Raw genomic sequence first — 10452 nt, forward strand, 5'->3', positions numbered from 1 at the left:
AACCGGATCATTATTGTATTTTGGTTAAGAATTTTATCATTATTGTTATCCTCGTTAATGTTATTATCATTATTATTATCCTGTTATTATCACTGTTATTATTATCATTTTCATTTTATCATGATTATCACTATTATCATTGTTATAAACATTGTTATTACCACAATCCTTATCATCATCATTATCATTGTAATTATCATCAATATTATCAATGATGTTATCATTATCATTATTACAGTATTATCATTATTTTTATCATCATAATTATCATTACCATATTTATCATTATCTTTAGTATTGTTGTTATCATTGTCATTCTCAAAAGTAGTCACCATAAACATCTTTTTTAGTATCATGATTATCATTGTTATGGCTGGACATGTATATACTATATATACTATACTATATATATACTACGTACGCTATACTATATATATATATATATATATATATATATATATACATATATCAAATATACATATATATATATATGTATATATATATATGTATATATATATATATATATATATATATATATATATATATTTATCATATACATACATATATATATATACTATATCATATATATATACTATCGATATATATCGTTCATATATATATATTCTATATATATATATATACTGTATATACATATACATATACATATATATATATATATATATATATATATATATATATATATATATATATATATATCATAACAATGATAATAAACAGATAAGCAGCCAGATAGATAGATAGCTAATAGGTAGTTTAACAGAAAGCGTGTACATAAGCGATCCCTTATCCTAAAATTTTGCTCTGAAGCGAGTTCTAAAATTATCCCTTTCTCGTGTTGTCAGGATAAATCACTAGCGCATGGATAAAGAGACGCATTTGCATAATGAGTAGTGCAAGGGAGACAGGCATCATTGCAATCCATCGTGCAATTTATCAGGTCGAATTAATTATCTTTTTAGGAGAGATTTATGGATATTTTTATGCAGTATAATAAGACCAAGTTATCCATATTATGCATACACATGTATAATAAGTACATGTTTTGACTTCGAGCGGAGATACTCCATAGTGACTTTTGCATGTATGACCTTCATGACCCTATCTTATTTTTATTAAGAAAAGCTTTCTCAGAATGACTTGACCTTTGATCGCTTCTTGTGATCTGATTGCATATTCGTTCTTATTGTATTTCTATTTATCAAATATACATTAGAGTGAATTTGTGTGTAGGTATAGTAAAACAGATGTATTTAACACACTCATACACAATGATGCATTAACATAAGTGTACAGACATGCAGTACAAACAGTGGGGAAGGGAATTCAAATGTTTAATTTCCCTTGTTATTAACTATTGTCAATTAATGTACAAATTCAAACAAATCAAAACTCATCTGTCTTATTTTGAGAAGGGATGAAGGTGTTTCTCGGAGAGGTCGCAGGAAAGGTAAAACAGAACTCATATAAATATTTGCACAAAAGAATGCGGGGAAAAAGCAGTCAAAATTAGCAAGGAAATTAGAAACGGGTGATATCATAACAATGGAAGGTCAATAAGCGTACATCAAGTCTATATCCTTGATCCAAGCCAATTAGAACATGTATCAACTAATGTACCGTGAGGGGAGAATAGGGAAAATACCGTCGATGGGACAGCTGGGTGAGTGTTACTGCTTTTGTTATTGTTACTGTTATTGATTTATCATCATCAATGTCATTATCCACGCGAGACTTAACATTGATATTTCCATCGCATCTTCGCTCATGATAATTGTTCCTTGGTTATAATCATTCCAATTATAACTAACTTAGCATTTATTTGTTATCATACTATCACTTCTCTACATTCTTACTTCCTTCTCTGTCTCTCTCTGTCTCATCTCTCTCTCTCCAGGGCTTCCATGTTAATATCAAATTATCACCTATTCTCTGACTCTCTCTACTCATCTCTCTCTCTCTTTTTTCTCTCTCTCTATCTCTTCTCATCTTCCTCCTCTCTCTCTAACCCTTCTCTCATCTCCTCTCTCTCTCTCTCCCTCTCACATTAAGTCTCTATTATATTAGGAAAGAATCCAGAGCTCAAATTCATACAAGATAATCTCTCCCAGCTTCTCTCTACAGACACACCCTAAGACAATAACTCCTACAAATATGTCTGTGACTCAACTCAGACTTCGTCCACGTCAATTTCATTATCTTCTCTCTTCCATCATCTCTCTCTCTCGACACTCTGCTCTCTCTCTCTCTCCTCTCCCTCTGGCTTCGTTTTTTCTCTCTTGTACCATCTCTCTCTCTCGGAGATTTATTACTCTTACAGTCTCTCTATACGCACTCTCTCTCTCTCTCTTCAGATTTCTTTCTTCTCCTCTCTCTCGATTTTTCTTTCCATCTCTTCTCTCTCTGCTATGACTCTCTCTCTCTCTCTCTCTCTTTCTCTTTCTCTATCTCTATCTCTATTTCTCTCTTTCTAGTACTCTAGTATTTTCCCTTTGTTAGTACTTCTATAATCAACATTATTATACTTGTCATCATTGTCATTATCTTTATAATCACAGTTATGTCATACATTAATATATCTATGAAAAAAAATAAGAAGGAAAAATAATGTAAATGTAAATGTAAAAAAAAAAAAGTAAGGCACAACTGAACTAGAATGAAATCGAGCAAACATAAAAGAACATACGAACAATATTTTCGGGAGATGACCATGATAAAGGAGCAGTTAGTTTGCCTGGAAGATGTTTGCTCTCTCAGGAAATGAAGTCATTGCGCAGCTGAATCATAAGATGACGCGGCGAGGCAGTGCTTCGGATCTTTGGGGCATTATCGCATAAGTTGTGTGCTATCCGTTTGCATCTTTTCCGGGTCACCTTCGTGAAAGAATAAGAGGATAAGATGTTGTTGTTTAAGAGATTTGATGTTGAAGAATTTCCACATTGTGTCACGCATTTTTTTCATTTTTTTTTTTTTTTTTTTTTTTTTTTTTTTTTTTTTTTTTTTTTTTTTATATTTCTTTTCTTTTTTTTTATATATTGCTGTGGGTCTATGTTTCTCTTGTCTCTCGTCTTGTCTTCTCTCTTACTATCGTCTCTCTGTCTATCTAATACTATCTATCACTCTATCTAATTACTCATTCTCATTCTCTCTTCTCCTCTCTCTAACACTCTCACCTAGTCTCGCTCTTCTCTCTCTATTTCCTCTTATCTCATCTATTCTATTCTATCTTCTCTCTCTTCGTCTCTTCTTGCTTTCTTTCTCTCTACATCATCTTACTGACAGCTAAAAGTTGTTCATAATAATGTTAAATGACAACATTATAGTATAATCAATCCTACAAAATCATGATAATTGAATAAAAAATGATGGATTACAATATATATATATATATAAGTAATTTATATATATATATATAAGTTAAATTATATATATATATATATATATATATATATGTATATAAATATATATATATATATCTCTCTTATATATATATTTATTTTTTTTTTTTTTCTTTTTTTATTTTTTAATTACAATACACAATCTCACTAATAGACCCAAAAAATTTTTTTTTCAATTGTAATGATGATACATAGTGTATAATCATATATAATACCTGATGACGATAGTTATAATAATTAAGAATATATAACACACAATGATGGAATCCCATAAAAGCTATGATGATACCTAATAATAACATTAATGATAAGTTTCAACAGTAATATCATTTGTCAATAATATTGAAAATAATGATGATAATGATAGAAGCATGGCTAATGATTTAATAACAATAATGACTGATGATAAAGGTAACGACGATAATAATCGTAAATGATGATATGATATTAGCAGTTCATGATGATGGTGATAAGAATAAATGATAATGACAAAATATGATTGACATTGATAATAACGATAACATAGTTATGACAATATACACGATAACAATGATACATGATAGTCAATAATGAATATGATAAAATTATAATGATAATGATAATTAATTTAATTAATGAACTAACAACCCTATGATAATGATGGATGATGATACATGATAATGATGATGATTAAATTTATATCTATAATAATACCAAATACAATTAATAAATGATAAATAATGATATGATATTGACAAGATAATGATGACAACAACATTGATGATGACAATAATGATAACTACAATAAATAATGAAGATAATAACAATAACAATAATAATGATAATAATAATAACCAAAGTAATTATAATAACAATGGTAATCAAACAACGATAATGATGATAATGATAATGCCAAAATTATTGTAATATTATCATAATTTTCTTCAGCAAATGCTATTAAGGAAAATATGAGTTATGAATAAGGAATGACAATTTCAACATTTTAAGAGATGGTGAAATATTAATCACATTTACTACTCTGTTGAGGAACACAATAATCAGTCTACTTTGTATTCTAAATATAGGTAATAGTGGTTGCAAAAATGATCGCTTTTAATCATTTACAGACTTCTCATTTAGAGCAAAGTTCACCCTTTTCTTTTTATCTTTCACTTTTTTTTCTTTTCTTTTTTTCTTATTTGTTGTCAGGTACTAAGTGATTGACCAATCTGTCAATTATTTTTAAAATAAGCCAATGCACAAGCGATTTAAATTCAGTTAAGTTATTAAATTATTAAATGATTCAACAATTTGTTTTGTACTACTGTTTCGAAGAGATAATGCTAATAAATTTCTATGTCAGTTTTACGAATAGAATTTCAAGGAAATCAGCTGTTACTGAATAAAACTTTTTTATACGAAATCTGAGATAAAAGGAAAGAAGCAGAAAAAAATTGAGACTCTCTCTCTCTCTCTCTCTCTCTCTTATTCTCTCACTCTTATCCTATTGAAGCTCCTATCACTCTCTCTCTCTCTACTCTTCATCTCAAAATCTCGAAATCATCTCTCTCTTCCTTCATCTCTACTGCTCAATCTCGTCTCACTCACTCTCGCTCCCACATATAATATTTATCGTCGATAACTTACATTCATTTATTTGAAACTGTTCATACATAGACTTTGCTAGAATATTTTTTTCTGTTACGTCTCACTCCTCTTCCTGTCCCTTGCTCTCTGGCCTCTCTCTCATTCTCTTCTCTCTCTCAATAAGGATAGCAGCCTCGTCTCGTACATCTTTCTCTTTAGCGCTCTTAATCTATCTATCTATCTCCTCTCCCCCCCCTTCTCTCTCTCCTTCCTCATCGTACTGCAACGATACTTCTTGCGCATCGTCACTCTAAAAAATCACTCTTAAAAAAAACAAAAAAAAAATACAAAAAAACAAAAACACAAAACCCTCCTAACTCTCAGTCTCTCTCTCTATCTCATATCATCTCTCCTCTCTCAATCGCTCTCTCTTCTCTCTCTCATTTTTTTTTCTCTTTCTCTTCTCTCACTTCACTCTTTCTCTCGGCCACAGTCGCTTAGAAGCTTTCTTTGCTTCTCCTCACCTCTATTCTTTTAGCGCGAGTAGGAAAGGGACTATCCTGTGGCTTACTCCTCGGCCGCCTGCCTTAGCTTGTTCTCCTTAACACATTCTTTGAGAGAGAAAGTTTGAGATTATGCAAAATAGAGTTTGCTACAGGTTATCAGTGAAATAAAATGATAATGACAGTTAGTACTGTTAAATGCTTGGTACTTTGTAGGAAGATTATGAGAGAAACCTTTCTCTCTCTCTCTCTCTCTCTCTCTCTCTCTCTCTCTCTCTCTCTCTCTCTCTCTCTCTCTCTCTCTCTCTCTCTCTCTCTCTCTCTCTCTCTCTCTCTCTCTCTCTCATGTATTCTTCCTTCTTACTTTTCTGTTACATAATTTGTTATGACATTTTTCCTTTTCCTTTATTTGGAAGAAAATCTTGAAATTATGTAAAACATGATAATTGCTAATTGTGTGTGTTTGTGTGTGTGTGTGTGTGTGTGTGTGTGTGTGTGTGTGTGTGTGTGTGTGCTAAAAATGACAATGATAATGATACAAACAATACTAACAATAACACAGATAACATTATAACATCAAATTATATTCTTCATCACTCTATATCCAAATCAATATGGCATTCAGCTACAGACTTCTGAATAAGGACTCATTATTTCCACTGACCGGGTGATGGTGCATTACCAAACATTTATTCTTATGCCCTTATTCCTTTCTCTCTCTCTTTCTCTCTCTCTCTCTCTCTCTCTCTCTCTCTCTCTCTCTCTGTTATAGGGTCGTATCACGTCAACGGTCGTGGACATAATCCCATCTCATGCTACTCGTCTCGTATCCTCGTGTAACACATTTAGACTTCAGGTCCCACAATACTCTCTCTCTCTCTCTCTCTCTCTCAACCATTCTCTCTCTCTCTCTCTCTCTTCTCCTCTCTCTCTCTCTCCTCTCTCTCCTCCTCTCTCTCTCTCTCCTCTCTCTCTCACACACACACATCATCCATGGGTCATCATCAGAATCTACTAACTCATTATATAGATTACCTTTCTTGACCGTCTCAATACTCCCCTCTCTCTCTCCCTCTCTCTCTCTCTATCTCTATATCTCTATGGATCTCTCTCTCTCTCTCTCCATGCTTCTCTCTCTCTCTCTCACTCTCTCTCAATTTCGGGATTGGTCTCTCTGATACTTCTTTGCTTCTTCTTCATTTCTCTCTCTCTCTCTCTCTCTCTCTCTCTCTCTCTCTCTCTCTCTCTCTCTCTCTTTCTCTTCACTGTTTTTCCACTTTGCTGAAGAAAATATGATGTGTGTTGAGTCTTTCTCATATTCTATATATAAACATTTGCTTAAAAATGCTGGGATTATCGTCTGAGCTTTAATAATTTTAAACAAGATCAACGTATCAATTATTTCAATAATGAGCTGGTGCACAACTTCGGTTTGATTAATCAACTTTTGTTTGTTTGTTTGTTGGTTGGTTGGTTGTTCTATTTTGTTTGTTTGTTTTGATTGTTTTGTTTGGTTTCTTCGTGTTAATTTCTATGATATCTAATTTGTGCGCAGATACAAAAGAAAAATCATATTGTGAGCAAGTCTATAGTTTTCCTAGACGGAGATATAAAACGATAGATAAATAAATGATATAATAACAAGCATTTTTCTGGCTTTGAGCTCGTCGCATTTTTTTTAAATGTTTAACATTTGTAAAATATTTAACGCTAAATACATTTGTAGTTTTGTGTCAATGTGTAGTGTGCTGTGTTTGTGTGTTGTGCATGTGTGTTTGTGTTAGTGTGTGTAGTGTTGTGTTCGTGTGTTTGTGTGATGTGTGTGTATGTGTGTGTGTGGTGTGTGTGCGTTTGTGTGGCGTGTGATGATGTATAGCCGTGTATATAAATAATAACTCCCGTTTTATAGTCAAACTTCTCGACGACCCGTAAACGATAAAATTTACAACTCATTGCTACGGCGGTCTATTTCAGCAACAATTATGCCATAGTGCGGCACTTGAATAAATACAATCAGCCCAAAGTAGAAATTCCAGGGCTTTTACTATCCGGCCATTAAATTGAGCAGTTAAAGCTATTCTAAACAAGGGCTCAGATTAAAAACCGGCTCAAACCGGCACAAGAAAGTGCCATTGTTAAGACCTTGTTATTAGCTCATTTCCGATACCCACCAGAACTGAGAAGAATGCGAAAATGGTAGTGAGACTATGTTTGGGGGATGAAATGATCTCGAAAAGACGGTCAGAAGCCATGGAGAGGAATTATGTGACTGTATGACACTGACTTACATAATAAGCGAATCGATAGTTGAATAGAGATTGATGCAGCGAGACCAAGAAAAAAATAAACATGACTTATTTTACTGAGAATAACTAATCTTAGATTAATAAGTGAGGAGTGAACTAAATACGTTATGCAAAGACTGGCTTTGAATAAAAGGAATGAAATATGAAAACTGTAAATATACTTTTATCATATTTTTACTATCACTTCTATAATTATTATACATCATTATCAACAATTATCATTAGATAAGGTCAGATAAGGATTTACTACTCACAATACACAACATGCTCCATTTATATCAATAAAGAAATATTTTTAAAAAATAGAAAGTCAGAACTTGCAATTCTTTCTGACATATTTTTTCAACTGACGGGATCCGATTAGTAATATGGAATAAACCTTTCCTACTTTTTTCATATTGAAATCCCATGCTCTTTGTTTATCTTTTCTTGCAAGATTTCGCTTTTTAGGCAACCTTAAAAAAAACGAACACAAAAAAAAAATAAAATCATCAATCTCTTCGTAAGCTATAGACTCTCCGTATATAATGCTCTTCATGATGTGTGTTCAGCGACAAACCTCTTCCATCTCACCAAACAGCTGATCTACAATCTCATTTAAATGCATCGGTTTTGTTTGGCGTTTCCTTGGCGCTTCCTGTCCTAGTTTTAAAAATTGTAATTAATTGCAGGCTTTTGTTCCGCTCCGAATGAGTGGGGATTCCTCTGAGGGATCCAGTACTGTTAATAATAACATCACTTCATTTAGTTTGCGACTGGGGAATTCTTTTTTTTTTTGTTTTTTTTTTTATCAAATTTCGATAGGCCTGAGTGTGCAGTGTAGACGTTGATTATATTATCATCCTTTATTCTTTCGTCAGCATTGTACCACTATTCTGATCAATCTCCATCATCCATTGTCAACTACTATATCATCTCCATCAATCATATGATCCACTATTATCATCTCCATCATCATTGTCACTATTATCATCTCCATCATCATTGTCACTATTATCATCTCCATCATCATTGTCACTATTATCATCTTCATCATCATTGTCACTATTATCATCTTCATCATCATTGTTGCACATATTACGCTCAGTGGAGGTGGGGGGGGGGGGGGGCGGGGGGGGGGGGGGGGGGGGGGGGTTCTTCATTCATTATCATCATCGTCACTAATCATCCTCACAATCATCACTCATAAAGGCCATTACCATCGAATCAGCTTCATATCGTTAGCTCGGTGCGCTGATCATCAGTGAGAATATCCTCTATCCCTATCACGATTACCCATCTTTAAAGGCAATGTTCATCATCATTATCCTTATTCCCTCTAATCCAAAAGATTTTTTTTTTTTTTGTTGTTTTCTATATTATTACAAAGAAGATAACTAACAATTTATCAATGAGCAGAAATAATACCAACAGTATGTAGCCCAGTATTTTACCCGCTTACGGACTCCTCCGGTCCCTGAACGACGACACCTCACACACATATAATACGCGGGCATTCCTCGAGATGGACTATTATTATCTCATGTAAATGCTTCACAGCTCTCACAAAGACAAAAGGATTTCTTTCACGCGGAGAGATTTACCTAACAAAGTTCATAGCTAAGGAACATTTCGGTTCTGAGACAGCTTCTTTTTCTCTTTTTTTTTTTTATTTTATTTTTTACCTTACGGATTCATTCTAATCATGATTCCTTGTCTCTTAGATATGTTATCATCTCAACTGATATATACATTTAAGTGATAAATAGATAAATTGAAAGTATATAGATATAAATATGTATATATAAAACATGCTGATTATTATATATATATATTATTGTTAATTATATACTATATAATATATCATATATATATATATACAAGTATTATATATCAATAATATAAGGGGGGTGGGGGTATTATAGTATGATATATAGTATTCTACCATCAATGCACATATATATTAATGTATATATATATAATGTATATATATATGATAGATATATATATAATGATATATGATATAATATAATTAATATATTTTATATATACACATATAACTATATATATATATGAGTATATATATATATATATATTAGTATATAGTATAGTATACATATTATGACAATTATATAATTCTAAATCTGCTAAACGCCATCTTCTCATATGCTGATACTATTACTATATATAGAATATGCTATTACATATAATATAATAATAAAATATATTATTATATGATATAGAATAAATATATATAATATATATAGATACAATAACTTTCTATAATTATAGATACATATTTATATATAGGGAAAATACATGATATACATATCTATCTATAAACTATAACTTATTACCTGCATGCAGATAGTACACACACCATCACACTCACACATATATACTATGGTAAGAATTATCTCATAAATCACAATAACGGCGTCTATATTTTATGCGTGTGTGGTCTATTCCGAACAGTAAATGTGTATGTGATGTGTGATGTGTGTGTCTGTGTGTATGAGTATGAAGTCTTTCTTATATATATAAAAAATATAGAAATATATATATATTAATATATATTATATATCACGTACAAATATATATTTATATATATACTACATATAAATAGAACTTAATCAAATATATATATATAGTAATATATAGAATATGTATATATATTATATA

The sequence above is a fragment of the Penaeus japonicus genome, unplaced genomic scaffold (genome assembly GCF_977035675.1).
Source record: "Penaeus japonicus unplaced genomic scaffold, GWHDUDI00000001_assembly GWHDUDI00000032, whole genome shotgun sequence".
Taxonomy (NCBI): Eukaryota; Metazoa; Arthropoda; class Malacostraca; order Decapoda; family Penaeidae; genus Penaeus; species Penaeus japonicus.